General features: G+C 35.8%; 1 long non-coding RNA gene across 4 annotated transcripts in view; it reads left to right on the plus strand.

Annotated features, from left to right (window-relative positions):
- Positions 1-14786, plus strand: part of LOC148977117 (uncharacterized) — a 68574-nt gene that overhangs the window by 8900 nt on the left and 44888 nt on the right. For 3 of the 4 annotated variants that reach the window (XR_016145475.1, XR_016145474.1, XR_016145473.1), the window contains 3 exons: positions 349-450; positions 5721-5844; positions 9731-9797. This is a non-coding gene — a long non-coding RNA (uncharacterized LOC148977117). Of the gene's footprint in view, positions 1-348; positions 451-3027; positions 3175-5720; positions 5845-9730; positions 9798-14786 lie in introns of all 4 variants that reach the window. The other variant, XR_016145476.1, reaches the window with a different exon arrangement.

Genomic DNA, 14786 nt, shown 5'->3' on the forward strand with positions numbered 1-14786 from the left:
GCTGAATGTTTTGCAATCAAATGTTCACTTAGGATCAATGACTGTAGTTTTATTGCATCATCATTTATATTTAGTTTGTTATACATCTTCGGAAAAATACAATAAGCACACATCATTTCTTGTCTTGTAGATCCATTTTCAGGTTTTCAAGTGTTTTAATTACAGTCAGAGTTTATAATTTCATCTCAAAGCTGGTTGGTTTGGTTGAAGAATTATTTTAATTGTTATGAAGAATATGAACGGGACATGAATAATGACTTTAGCTTGTGGTTTTAGAAATCTTGAAGTATAATGCACAAGTCGTGTTAACCACTTTTGATGCCTATATTGTGTTTTGCTTCCTTTTAGGAGCTTGAAAGTCTCCATCCTTTGCAGTTTTATGGGAAAGAGCGACCAGCACAGTTATTTCAAATGCTAAGGATAAGACAGAAGATTTCGAATGGCATGATGGTGAGTAAATGAAAGCTATTTAAATATTAATTTGGGTGAATTTTGATGTCATGTTGACTTTGTACTTAAAGGAGTAGTTCACTTTTTTTTTTTTTACTTTTGCTGATAATTCACTCACCCCCATGTCATCCAAGATATCCATGTCATTCTTTCTTCAGTCGAATTTATAAGCGAGTTTATGTGAGGTATTGTGAGACATTAACTTGCAATTGCAAACTAAAGTCATAATCAGGAGATATAAACTCGCAAATCTGAGAGAAAAAAGTCACAAGTTCCTTTTTATTTTATTTTTTCTGTGGGGGAAACAAGCTTCCATATTAAACCAAAGAGTTTGTACTGTAAAGTATCAAATCAGTCTTGTAGAAACACAAGCGAGTGTGTGTGTGAGTGTGTTTAATAATCTGATTATGATTTCATTTCATAAGACATTCATGCATATGAACCAAAATAAGAGCCAACATGATTTATAAATCAGGAGCGTAATCACAGGATTTACAAGACTGGATTACACACACACACACACACACAGTATGGAGTGTCTAGCTAGACACATCTGGTGCTGTTTGTCTTTATGGCTGAAAAAGTTTCAAAGCAGGAAGTAAAAGACTTCTGAGTTTTAACAGGGCAACACATCCCCTTAAACACACACACACACCCACACACATATTGAGGATGTAGCAAAATAATACAAGACAGACTCCAAAACTAGAAGGACTGCATCTAAAAACATTTACAACACGTATACCTGTTCGAAGGCAGTTTCAGCATCTGGCAGTGTTCAGTAAAGGACAAACCCAGAACTGTTAAACACAGGTCAAGTCTGTTTACTCTTTTCTTGGAAATCTAGACATCCCTCGAATGTGTTCAGCTTTCAAAATATCCTGCGTGAGTGAGTGCTCTCGAGTTAAACTATTAAAATCACGTGAAGAATGTGAGGTTTTGGAGATTAGCTGTCTGAGACATGAAATGCTGAATGTGATGTGACGGATAGTGGAGCAATACATGAACTCTTAACACGACCAACATATACTTGACCGGGGTTATTCAATCAGACCTGGGTATTTAACAGAGAATGTGATAAGAGTCACTGATAGAGGAAAACATGAAGATTAAGTTCCCTTCATTTTTATGTCTTGGAATATTAAGTCTATTTTTAATATACGTGTAAATAAGATACTAATGAAATCTCTAAGTACACTTACGTGCACATTATAATTGTCATTTTAAAAGATTTACTTTGCTTTGATAGTCTTTTGTCATGCTTTAAAGTACACTTTTGATGCATTGATACTAAAGCACCTATTAGCTTGATTATATAAGTATATTTTAGTTTAGTTAGTAAACGTTTGTCATTGAGAGCTTTTTGTCTTTTTTTTTTTTTTTTTTTTGCTCCCTTCGTTTTATGGAAAAGAGGAATTTTTCCCCAAAAATGTAATTTTGAAATGAACAGAGAGTAAATTATGACTCATTTTTGGCTGAACTGGTCATTAAACCCTGTGTTATTCCAAGCATCCCTTTATTAAATGTAATGCAAATCACTTTAGATACAACATTCTAGAAAATGCTGGGTTGTTTCAACCCAAATTTGGGTTAAATATGGACAAACCCAAATGTTGGGTTAAAAATGTAATTTAAAATCTCCAACTTTCACTTTCAACTATAATTGTTTTAATTACATTTTAACCCAACATTTGGGTTTGTCCATATTTGACCCAAACCTGGGTTGAAACAACCTAGCATTTTTTTAGAGTGAAGCATTAGTAAAAAAAAAAATACAGATTTTTTTTTTTTTACTTTGTTTTCAGTTAGTTGTGTAATTTAATGCAAATCACTTTAGATACAACACTCTAGAAAATTCTGGGTTGTTGCAACCCAAATTTGGGTCAAATATGGACAAACCCAAATGTTGGGTTAAAAATGTAATAAAAAAATTTACAGTTAAAAGTGAAAGTTGAAGATTTTAAATTACATTTTTAACCCAACATTTGAGTTTGTCCATATTTTACCCAAATTTGGGTTGAAACAACCCAGCATTTCTTAGAGTGAATCATTAGTTTAAAAAAATACAGATTTTGGTTTCACTTTATTTTAATGGTCCCTTTTACACATTCTGTTGACTATGAGTAACATTGCACCTACATGTCTACTAACTCTCATTAGGGTGTTAGTAGAGTATTAGTAGACTGGTAGGGTTAGGGTCACAATAAAGAGTTAGCGGATATTAAGCAGACAATCTACTAATACTCTAATGAGAGTTAGTTGACAGATAGCACATTCAAAAGGGACCATCAAAATAGAGTGTTACTCAGATTTTTTTTTAACTTTGTTTTCAGTTAGTTGTGTAATTTAATGCAAATCTGTTTCAAAGAAATGTCATAAATTGCTCAGTCAGCTGGCACACTGGGGCATTACAGTAATAGACAAAGGCGGGAGTTTCCCATGAGCCCTGCTTCCCAAACGTTAATCAAATGTGTGGTGAATCACATTTACACTGAATCAGTCAGAGATTCACAGACGCTTTCCTCCAAGAAATATCTGTCACCTTTCAATCCGTTTATCCTCCCATCCTTCCTCCAGGCCACAGGAAGTGGTTTCCCCAGCATGAGCAAGACACTGGCATCTCATCCTACAGGAAACAGGAAGTGACCTCGCATGCCTGTGGGAGGATGACATATCCTCAGCGTTCAGCATTTCATTTCCATTCAAATTCCAGTTCATGAACTGGTAGGAAGCCAGTTCTTAAATTCTGCAGATAAGATCGCTGAGCGTTTATTTACATGTGAGTGTGTGTGTGATTTCTGGTTGCCTCAGGAATGTCTAATCACATTGGTATCAGTGTGTTGCTGGAAGAACAGACATGTTCAAACATGAATCTGTCATATCTGAATCACTGCAGACTTGATGTCTGACATGCATCATTCACAGGCGCTCTTTATGGATGTTTTCACACGAGTGTTTTATTGCTGACCAATAATTCAGGAGAACACACTGATTAACTGTCTTATTGAAGTATTATAGGACCGGAACGCTCTCACAACTTTAGCTAACGTTCTCTCGTATGAACAAAAGTTCTTCCAGTAATGTTAGTAATGTTATCAAAATATTAAACATTTATGGAATGTTTTTTTTTTTTTTTTAAATTTTGCTCCTTGTTTCAGAACGTTCGGAGAACATTCAAAAGTAACGTTTCTATAATGTTTAAAGAATGTTGAAATGGAATGTTGCCTTTAACGTTCAACATTCAGAAATAATGTTGTCATAACGTAATGGGAACGTTAGCAAACAGTTTTTAGAACATATTTTTGGTGATGTATAGTAGGAGCGACTGCTTTTATACCGATAGTATATTTAAGCTGGTCAGAATTAAGCCAAAAGCCATAAGTAGAAGGGATTTTACCAGTAAAGGTTAAGGGTTGCCGTCAGTCATGATGTGATCTTTCTGTTTTATTTTTTTTTTATATAAATGGGCAACAATGGCTAAGATTCCAATGATCTATAATATTTGTCTATTTTCAATATTCGTCATAAACAATTCATTTGCCAGTGTAATTTCCAAAGTTTATTATTATTATTTATAAGTTTATAAGTGCTGAAATAATATTTAAGCACTAAGTTTATTTAATTAATTAAAAAAAAATATTTAGTACATTTTAAATATATTAACTTTAAATACAAATATGAAAATATAAACAAATATCACTTTACATGTGCTTTAGTATCAACACATTAAAATGTAACAAAAGATTATTAAATCAATATTGATTTAAAAAGTACTTTATAATTATAAAGTATATATATATATATATATATATATATATATATATATATATATAATTTACTTTGAGTGCATTTATCCACAATTATTAAATGTGATAAAATAACATTTTGGGTGAATGTTTTGTGAATATTTAGAAAAAATGGTTATTCCGATTCGATTATTGATTAATAAAATGCAACCTTTTCCATTGAATTGCTGTTAATTGTTTTTATGAAATCATTAAGGCACACAAAAATACATTCGGTTTTTACCATGATTAAAATGCCACTTCACGTCATGACCTATAACAGCCCTTAACCATGGTCAATTTAACTGTGTCTGGTGTTGATTGACCTTCAGGAGAGATCAGAGCCTGCTTTTAAACAGAACCAAACTAGGTCCAGGAAATGGCCACATACACACACACTGTAAATGAGTGTGTGGTCTTATAAGAGCAGAAGGGAAACGTGCTGGTGTGTGTGACGCAGATGGCGGTGGGTGTTTGGGGTGTTTCAGTCTTGAAGTGGGGTGATGATGACAGAGATGTGGTGGGTTTTATTAGGTTGAGAGTCATTCAGGAAATGATGTAGTGAAATCTGACTGGTCTGAAATCAGGAACGCTGCTATGGTGGCACGTCAACATGATATCAAACTTCACCCAATTCACTGACATTTCTGCGCTTATTTATACAGTATATGAAGCATTCATCATTCCATGTTCTCTCTTGGTCTCAAAACTCTTGGTTTTCATAATTTTTCATAGCAATAAATTTTTTGCACCTCTGAAAAGGTCAATTTCAATAGCCAGATAGCTAGTTTGGTATTGTTGTAATGATACAGCAATAACAGAGAATTTTAACTGAATAAACAATTGCAATTTAGAAAAAATATATTTTTTTTTAATTTTATTTATATATATATGCACTATTAAAATTGTTTTCTTTAATTGAAAGTTCAAATAAAATATTAATATTATGTGAAATTAAAATAAGTTGAAGTTGAAGTACTAAAATAACTGAAAAATAAATAAATTAAAGATAAATAGACACTCAAAACTACTGAAAATGACAAAAGCATGTTACTTAAATTTAAATGAAAACTGAAAATATACAAATACAATATTCAGAAAAAATATACAAAGCTAATTAAAAATATGAATACCTACTATAATAATATATAAATAGCACTGCTATAACATTAATTCTTCTTTTTCAGATATAGCCATACCCTAAAACCACAAAAGGAAACAACACATCTCATCCCACACCTTTTTTTAATTTTCCATAGATGGTTTTATTCTGAAATACGTCACATTAAGGAAGTGAAATTATATTCGAATGCGGTTTCATGTTGCTCAAACACACAGATGGATGTTTAGATAGTGCCATGGGGACACACTGTTTACACCAACCTGATAAATATTCCTCTGCATATATTAGAGGATAGTGAGTTAGATAATGAACGTGTTTTATCACTGAAAGATTGACACACTTCGGCTTTTATGTTTCTGCAGGAAACTGAAGCCACATTGACCAGATCTCCAGGATTCGGGTGTGTTTTCTCTGACGGTGACACTGTTATCAGAGCTGCGAGTCAGATCACGACACCACACAAACCTCAAGGCCCAGAGGTCAAAGGTTAGATATCTCACAATCCTTACAAAGGCCGGATCAACTTATTTATTTTTTCTCACACTAACATGGGCTCTACCTGATCTCTCATTCTTTCTCTTTCTATCTCCTTTGTTCATTCCACACATGCCAGTGTAAATGACAGACGTGGATAAGAGATGTGTGTGTGTGTTTGTGCTCATCCTCCTTAAGATGAAAGATCAGGGTCATCATTCCCAGACCCGCAGGAGCCTATCCGACCACATACAAACCTCAGGTGTTTGACCGTCACAAGTCTGTGGGGCGTTTTACACACTTCATCACTAACCCTAAATATAAGCAGTAGAAATAAAGGTTGCCATGTCCACATTAACAAAACCATTAATGGCTGATTAAAAATAGGCCAAAACTCGAACTTACTTAAAAATACATATTTTACAGTCACTGTTATGGACACGGCTATACCGTAGTGATCATAAACACAGGTCAAGTGCTCCCTACCAGTGGCCCTGCTTCACAAAACTTTACATCTAACAGTTTTATCATTGGTAGAATATAAAATATCTCAATACATGCATTTTTCACAAGCAGTGGGAAACCTTTTTGACTTCGATTCTAAAGCAGAAGTATTCAAAGCGAAGTTTAGACATTGTTTGCTTTAGTTGTAAATGTCCTTGTCATATTTCACTGCCCAGGACAAAACCATCCACAGCTAACAGGAAATCCTCTCCTGACAGGAAGTGACACGGCACACACACGACTATGAAACAGGAAATGCACCCTGTGTATGCTGATTCATAATAGTCAAATGCTGAAAACATGGGCGGAGCAGTCGCTACAAGTAATTTATATTTAATACATAGTAGTTTAGATTTGTATTTGAATATTTTTTTTATCATGATGAGTGAAAAATATATTTGAACCAACAACTCATTCAGTGAACCTGGACCAAATCTGATATCTATTTTAAACACCTGTCTTCACTCTCTCAAGTCTGTAATAGTCTATAGCAAACTAAAAAAAAAAAAAAACATTAAAGGAGTAGTTCACTTTAAAAAAAACAACTTTTGCTGATAATTTACTCACCCCCATGTCATCCAAGATGTCCACGTCTTTCTTTCTTCAGCCGAAAAGAAATTAAGGTTTTTGATGAAAACATTCCAGGATTTTTCTCCATGTAATGGACCTCATTGGGAACCAAACAGTTCAAGGTCCAAAAGAGAGTTTCAGTGCAGCTTTAAACGATACGATCGAAATGAACGAATATTTTTTCGAGTCATCCGGTTCATTCAATGAACAAAATGAACGAAATGACTCGAAAAAAGATTTGCTCATTTTGATGAACGAGTTCGAACAGGAGACTCACGAATGCGCATCACAGAACAGAGCAAGGTGAGCATTTGTGCTTATAAAACTTAAACTTTTTTTAAATGAGTGATCGTTTCGCTAGATAAGACCCTTATTCATCGTCTGGTGTCATTTAAAGCCCTTTGAAGCTGCACTAAAACTCTCATTTGGACCTTGAACCGTTTGGTTCCCATTGAAGTCCATTATATAGAGAAAAATCCTGTCATGTTTTCATCAAAAACCTTAATTTCTTTTCTTTTCGATACGCAAAATTGGGATGTGGCTTAAAACATTAGCAAATAAAGCAGTGTTTCCATCCCATGTGATCACCATCATCAGCGCGAGATGAAACACAATAAACGCTGTCATGTTCTCTTGCGTTCGGATGCTGGTGTTTGTGAACGCAATCCTGAGACGCTTTTGGAGGAAATTAAACCAAATCATTCGGATGACAGATTTTAATGTCAGATGTCAGATTTTCCAACATGCCGAGCTGCTGTGATGTGATAGGTCCGCTGGTTAGTCCAGTCATCCAATCACATCCTCTGATATCCCAAAATTTGCATAAAAACAGGTGGATGGAAATAAGCTAATGTTCTTTAAATTAATATAAAAATACAGCAAACATATTGACATATATTCAAACATATTTTTATATATTGAATATATTTTCAATATATAAAACACATACACACTGACACACTTGAAATGCGAAGGAAGCCAGCAGACAGTTGATAACCTGGATATCAGCAGATAACCCTGTCTTTGAGGAGAAGGAATGCACACACACTGATAGACAAAGAGAAGAGCCACGTCATGTGACACATGACACATTTTCCACAGATTCAGATGGGAAATGACAGGGGTGCTGAGTTTTGTTTCAACATGCCTCACGTTTACAAAATTGCTCAACACAGTGAGTGTGTGTCATTTCTACATGCTTAGATAGAGCATTTCAAATAACTCGAATAGTTTTGAAGTGTGAACATAACACTTACAGCTCATCTTAACGCATAATTAGAGATTGGGGATAGTTAAGGCCTGCATCACCATTGCTCATAACCTCAACACTGTCAGATTGTGTCATGTGCTGGTACTTCCTTAAGTTTTCAAGCTTGTGATTTCTATTTGGTGGCTGATAAAATGCCATAGACTTTCATAGAAGTAATAAACACACAGAAACTGTGTTGGTCTCTCTTCTGACCCAAACCTCTGACCTCTGCTGGATAAGGATGCGTTTCCTTATTTCTCCCTGGGACAGGAAAAGGCCTTTGCTGCGGAAACAGTCCCTGCTAAGAGGAAATGATCTCACTGCACCTGTGTGAGGAGGATGAGGACACACACACACACACACACACACTTCCCATGCAGCTGTGCAGTTGGATTTTAACAGGAAGTTAAGGAGACGTCAGGCTTTTTTCCCAGACCTTCTTTCCTTGTTCCCCAAAAATTGTTCAAACATGTTTGCCACAACTGCCAATACTAATTTGTTAAAAATATTATTTTGTAATCATATAAATGTTATTTAATTGAGAATCATTTAATAATTGTTATGCACACCTACATAACAATAGATATAATCAAATAACAATATTTACAGATAAATCTATCAATTACAGGAACGTCTGTCTGTGTGTCTGTCTGTCTGTCTGTCTGTATGCGTGTCTGTGTGTGTGTGTGTGTGTGTGTCTGTCTTTCTGTGTGTCTCTCTATCTGTGTGTCTGTCTGTCTGTATGTCTGTATGCGTGTGTGTGTGTGTGTGTGTGTGTGTGTGTGTGTGTGTGTGTGTGTCTGTCTGTGTGTCTCTCTATCTATGTGTCTGTCTGTGTCTATCTATCTGTCTGTCTGTCTGTCTGTGTCTGTCTGTCTGTCTGTGTTTCTCTCTATCTGTGTGTGTGTCTATCTGTCTGTCTGTCTGTCTGTGTGTCTCTCTATCTGTGTGTGTGTCTGTCTAGCTGTCTGTCTGTCTGTCTGTCTGTCTGTGTGTCTCTCTATCTGTGTGTGTGTCTGTCTAGCTGTCTGTCTGTCTGTCTGTCTGTCTGTCTGTGTGTATCTCTATCTGTGTGTGTGTCTCTCTATCTGTGTGTATGTCTGTCTATCTGTCTGTCTGTCTGTCTAGCTGTCTGTCTGTCTGTGTGTCTGTCTGTCTAGCTGTCTGTCTGTCTAGCTGTCTGTCTGTCTGTCTGTGTGTCTCTCTATCTGTGTGTCTGTCTAGCTGTCTGTCTGTCTGTCTGTCTGTGTGTATCTCTATCTGTGTGTGTGTCTCTCTATCTGTGTGTGTGTCTGTCTATCTGTCTGTCTGTCTGTCTAGCTGTCTGTCTGTCTGTCTGTGTGTCTCTCTATCTGTGTGTGTGTCTGTCTATCTGTCTGTCTGTGTGTCTCTCTATCTATCTGTCTGTCTGTGTGTCTGTCTGTGTGTCTCTCTATCTATCTCTCTGTCTGTGTGTCTGTGTCTGTCTGTCTGTCTGTCTGTCTTTCTGTGTGTCTGTCAATCGAATATCTCACAAGCCGTTAGTCCGATGGATTTCAAACTTGACAATTTGTGAAATTTCACTTTCCTTTATAGGTGCCGTCACCAATCCACCATTCAAACATCAACAAAATTAAAAGTCCCACACGACATTTTTTTCTCAGTAAGTACAGTATCATTTTTCACTTGTGCATTTTCATGTTTCAATCATTAAACTTATTCTACTACAGTACAGACAAAAACAAATGTAATTTCTACATTGAACAAGTTAGTTCAGGTAAGAATAAAGAAAAATGTATATTAATACTCAATTCAAGCTTGAACTAAGTATATTTTACTTGGAATTGTTTGCTATGTTTACAGTAATTTTTTGATTTTCAAAGTTTTTTAAAATGAAGTAAAACTTGCTCAACTTTCTGATACTGGTGATCTCATCATGCACTGGGCATAAATAATTAATAAGGTTGCCTTTTTCACTGTTTTCTAGTTGTTTTATCTTTGCTTTCGTTGCTTAAGTAAATTTAATTAAAATTGGTTGCAAATGCTCATTAATTGCTGATCATCTCATTTAATCAGTCATTCAGATAATGATCCCTAATAATCAAAAATGCTTCTGTAAAAATATCTTTCAAAGTTTGCACGTTTTAAAAGATAATACCATACAATCTTTCTACTTCAAAATGTCAATTTTAATTCACTGTATACTTGCCATTTCTTTGAAAAACAGTTAAGGTGTATGATTCACTGCTCTATAATTGTTGTGAAGTTTAATAGTAATGTCTGTGTAATTACCAGTATTACACATGCAAACCAGTCCATTCTTCTATGATTGGCACATAATCGAGTGATTCATCTGCAGTAGATCTTGTGATGTGTTAAACTGAAATACTGAAATGCCAGTAGTTGTGACAGTATTGGCTGTTATCAGAAGGATCTCCGCAGGTTGTTATATATGAGTGACATTAAGAGGAATTTACTAAATTGCAATTCAAAGAAACAGACACAAAAGAAAGGAATTTCATCACCAAACGATATAGATTACATTTCTTTCTCTCAGATAAATAGACATTCTTCTAAATTCATCAAAGCAGCTAACAGTCATCAAACCAGCTTATGTTTTCCAATTTATTTGCGGAATCAAAATGTGAATCTACCTATTATATATTAATGTTTGTCTTTATTTTGAAGACTTTGGGGTAAATGTTGTTTTAAATTAAATGTGATTGACATAAAAATAATGTAATTTTATTTCTTTATAATTTATGATTTCCAAGTGAATGCGCGTTCATGCTTGCCGACCAAGATGTCAGAAGAGAAATACAATCTAATTTAAAAAAAAAAAAATTATTTTGCCTAGTGTTTGTGTGCTATGAATGTAATTTTAATATAGGATTTTGCTTTTGGAGATAGAGCTGCCTATGGAGACTGCAGAAAGAGTAACGCACTAGTTTTTATATCCTGCTGTCACGTCAAGTTATGAAAGTGTGTGACAGGTTTGGCAGTGGATCCAGATATTTATCATGGCAGGCAAATAAATCATAATCAGGAGGTCGAGGACAACAGAAACACTGTCTATTCAGTCACGGTTTCGGCTTATGGATGAATGCTTCTGACTTTCTTCCCAAGAATTGCGTGATATAAACTCACTTTTTTCTCACAATTGCAACTTTAACTTCACACAATTCTGAGAAAAACAAGTCAGTCTTCCTGTATGTTTACGTGGTCTTCGGAATTCTAATTGGAGGATTTATGTTCTTAGAAGAAATATTAATCAACTTTTAAAAAGTTATACACATGCTGTATCCTTTAACAGGGTGGATATTGGTTATGGGTGGCATTTTTAGGTCTTAATAGCCCAAGCCTCAACCAATGTTATTATTATTAAATGGGAGATTGAAAGATTTCTATTGGCATTATTTTGAAGTAATGATACAGCGTTTTAATTCATTAATCTCAACACAATCAGGTAACTCTCTCACACAGGAATATGATTTTGAAAATAATCCTCAGCAATGGCCATAGGCCACTTTCATTATTATAATACATGGCTTTAATAACTGCAGCACAGAGATAGATACTGGCCTCATTCCAAACACACTATTACTATGATGATCATATTCCTCATGTTTCAGGTCCTAGTTTCAGAGTAGCATTGTTACAGAATCACCTGCAGAAATGCTGTGAATATACCTACATAGCGTGCAGGCATTGCTTTTTCAGTCCGGTACCATGTTAGATCAAGGTCAATAACTGTTATTAATGGAATAATTACCTTCTGACAATAAAATGGTTCATTGAAAGTAATTTCTGTAGTCCCCCTGTGGTGAAAATCTAGTTTTTATTGTTACCAAACTTCCTTATAACCAATCAGATCAACGAGATCGTCAACCTGTGAAACTCTGAGCTGAGTGAGTGAGTGGAGGTGGGGCTCATTTGCATATTAATAGATCCATGCATGCTAAATGAGGCAAGGGTGTCGAGTTACATTCGAGCTATTTTACGTCCAAAGAAAAAAACGTATTTAGACGAATATCTGAGTTATATTTAAAAAAAAAGTCCTGGCTCTTCCAAGCTTTATAATGGGAGTGAATGTGTGTATGTCTTTGGAAGTCCATCAAAGCGCACCCATCCATGATAAAAGTGCTCCTCTGAGGGATAATAAAGGCCTTCTGAAGCGAAGAGATGCGTTCGTGTATGAAAAATATACACATTTAAAACTTAATCGACTAATAAAACTAGCTTCCGGCAGACGGCCTACGCATCAATCTAAAAAAAAAAAGACCTTATTGTAAAAATGAATGGCCAATAAAGCAATCAACAAAGAAAGGCGTTTGTGTTCTTTGATTTTGCGCGTGTCTTTGCGAGGCAGATGAAATATTTATTTTATCATCATTTTACATACATGAGTTCAACATAAACTCAACCCAACAACAATAAATTTCTTCCCGCAAAATGTACGACAGGGTTATGGCGAGTTTCAGCATCCCAGAAACATTTGTCTTAGAAGGGCTGGAGATGTTATCAGACTTTAATTCAACACTTGGCTCTAAACACTTCATTATATGAAACGATTCAGACCAATTCATCTGATTTCACTTTGTGTTCACAAGAGCCCAACAGCTGTGAACTTATTCCTTATGAAAAAGGGTAAGGCTTGTTTATGCAATGATAAGGAACTTGACAGATGAGTGAAATACTCATTACTACATGCTAAAGAATGTCTCACACACATACTGAATTATTTACTGTTGTACTTTCTGTTTAAAACCTCCTGTTGAACGATTCAAGCCTAAGAAAACATGACTCTGTTTCGCCCCTTAATCAGGTTGCATGACATGGAGCCTTAGCAAAGGGAATCCCAGATTACATTGTGCCAAGCACATACTGATGGCCAATGTTGACGGAAAATTAAAGGAAAATATTATCCTGTGTCCATTACAATGGACATTGCATGTCAGCCCCCTTTTTTTTAACCTATGGAGCATTTCATCTAGTTTAAAGCCTGCAGTCCATGAGATTGGACGTTTCTCATCCAATCAAATGCCAGTAAAGCTCTACATTGAAGAGAAGCATGCCAGCACTTCACTCCAAATGGAGTGAACCTAAAAATTTCAAAATTTTGATCCCAGGTAGCATTTATTCCATTATAAACCACTATTTAAATACGAAATACACGAAATTTTGAGTTTCTCTGATTTTCTTGAAACTCTGGATTCTGATAGAGGGCCATGAGACTTAGACCTGAGTGCAAAAATCGAGGCTCTAGACCCTTCCAGAGCTGAGATATTGCAATCCCACAAAGCATTTATCCCATTATAAACCACTATTTTTATAATGGGATGAATGCTACGCGGGATCTCCATATCTCAGCTATGGAAAGGTCTATAGCCTCCATTTTTGAACTCAGGTCTCAGTCTCAGGGCCCTCTATTAGAATCCAAAGTTTCAAGAAGATCAGAGAAACTCAAAATTTCGACCCCCCCAAAAAAACGGCATTGTTACCCCTTTCGTTTTTTTGGGGGGGTCGAAATTTTTAGGTTCTCTGATCTTCTTGAAACTCTGGGTTCTGATAGAGGGCCATGGGACTTAGACCTGAGTGCAAAAATGGAGGCTCTAGACCCTTCCAAAGCTGAGATATCGAAACTCAAAATTTCGACCAGAAAAAAAAATGACAGTGTTACCCCTTACGTTTTTATTTTGGGTGCGAAAAAAAGTTTCTCCAATCTTCTTGAAACTCTGGATTCTGATACAGGGCCATGGGACTTACACCTGAGTGCAGAGATGGAGGCTCTAGACCCTTCCAGAGCTGAGATATTGCAACTCAAAATTTCGACCAGAAAAAAAAAAAATGACAGTGTTACCCCTTAAGTTTTTTTTTTTTGGGCGAAAAATTAAGTATCCCCAATCTTCTTGAAACTCTGGATTCTGATAGAGGGTCATGAGACTTAGACCTGAGTGCAAAGATGGAGGCTCTAGACCCTTCCAGAGCTGAGATATTGAAACTCAAAATTTTTGACCAAAAAAAAAAAACGACAGTGTTACCCCTTACGTTTTTTTTTTTTGGGGGGGCGAAAAATTAAGTATTTCTGCGATCTTCTTGAAACTCTGGATTCTGATAAAGGGCCATGGGACTTACACCTGAGTGCAAAAATGGAGGCTCTAGACCCTTCCAGAGCTGAGATATCGAAACTCAAAATTTCGACCAGAAAAAAAAACGACAGTGTTACCCCTTACGTTTTTTTTTTGGGTGCGAAAAAAAGTTTCTCCGATCTTCTTGAAACTCTGGATTCTGATAAAGGGCCATGGGACTTACACCTGAGTGCAAAAATGGAGGCTCTAGACCCTTCCAGAGCTGAGATATCGAAACTCAAAATTTCGACCAGAAAAAAAAAACGACAGTGTTTTACCCCTTACGTTTTTTTTTTTTGGGCGAAAAATTAAGTTTCCCCAATCTTCTCAAAACTCTGTATTCTGATACAGGGCCATGGGACTTACACCTGAGTGCAAAGATGGAGGCTCTAGACCCTTCCAGAGCTGAGATATTGAAACTCAAAATTTCGACCAAAAACAAAAACGACAGTGTTACCCCTTACATTTTTTTTTTTGGGTGCGAAAAAAAAGTTTCTCCGATCTTCTTGAAACTCTGAATTCTG

This window comes from Pimephales promelas, chromosome 11, assembly GCF_988280905.1.
Source record: "Pimephales promelas chromosome 11, fPimPro1.hap1.1, whole genome shotgun sequence".
In the NCBI taxonomy this organism is placed as follows: domain Eukaryota; kingdom Metazoa; phylum Chordata; class Actinopteri; order Cypriniformes; family Leuciscidae; genus Pimephales; species Pimephales promelas.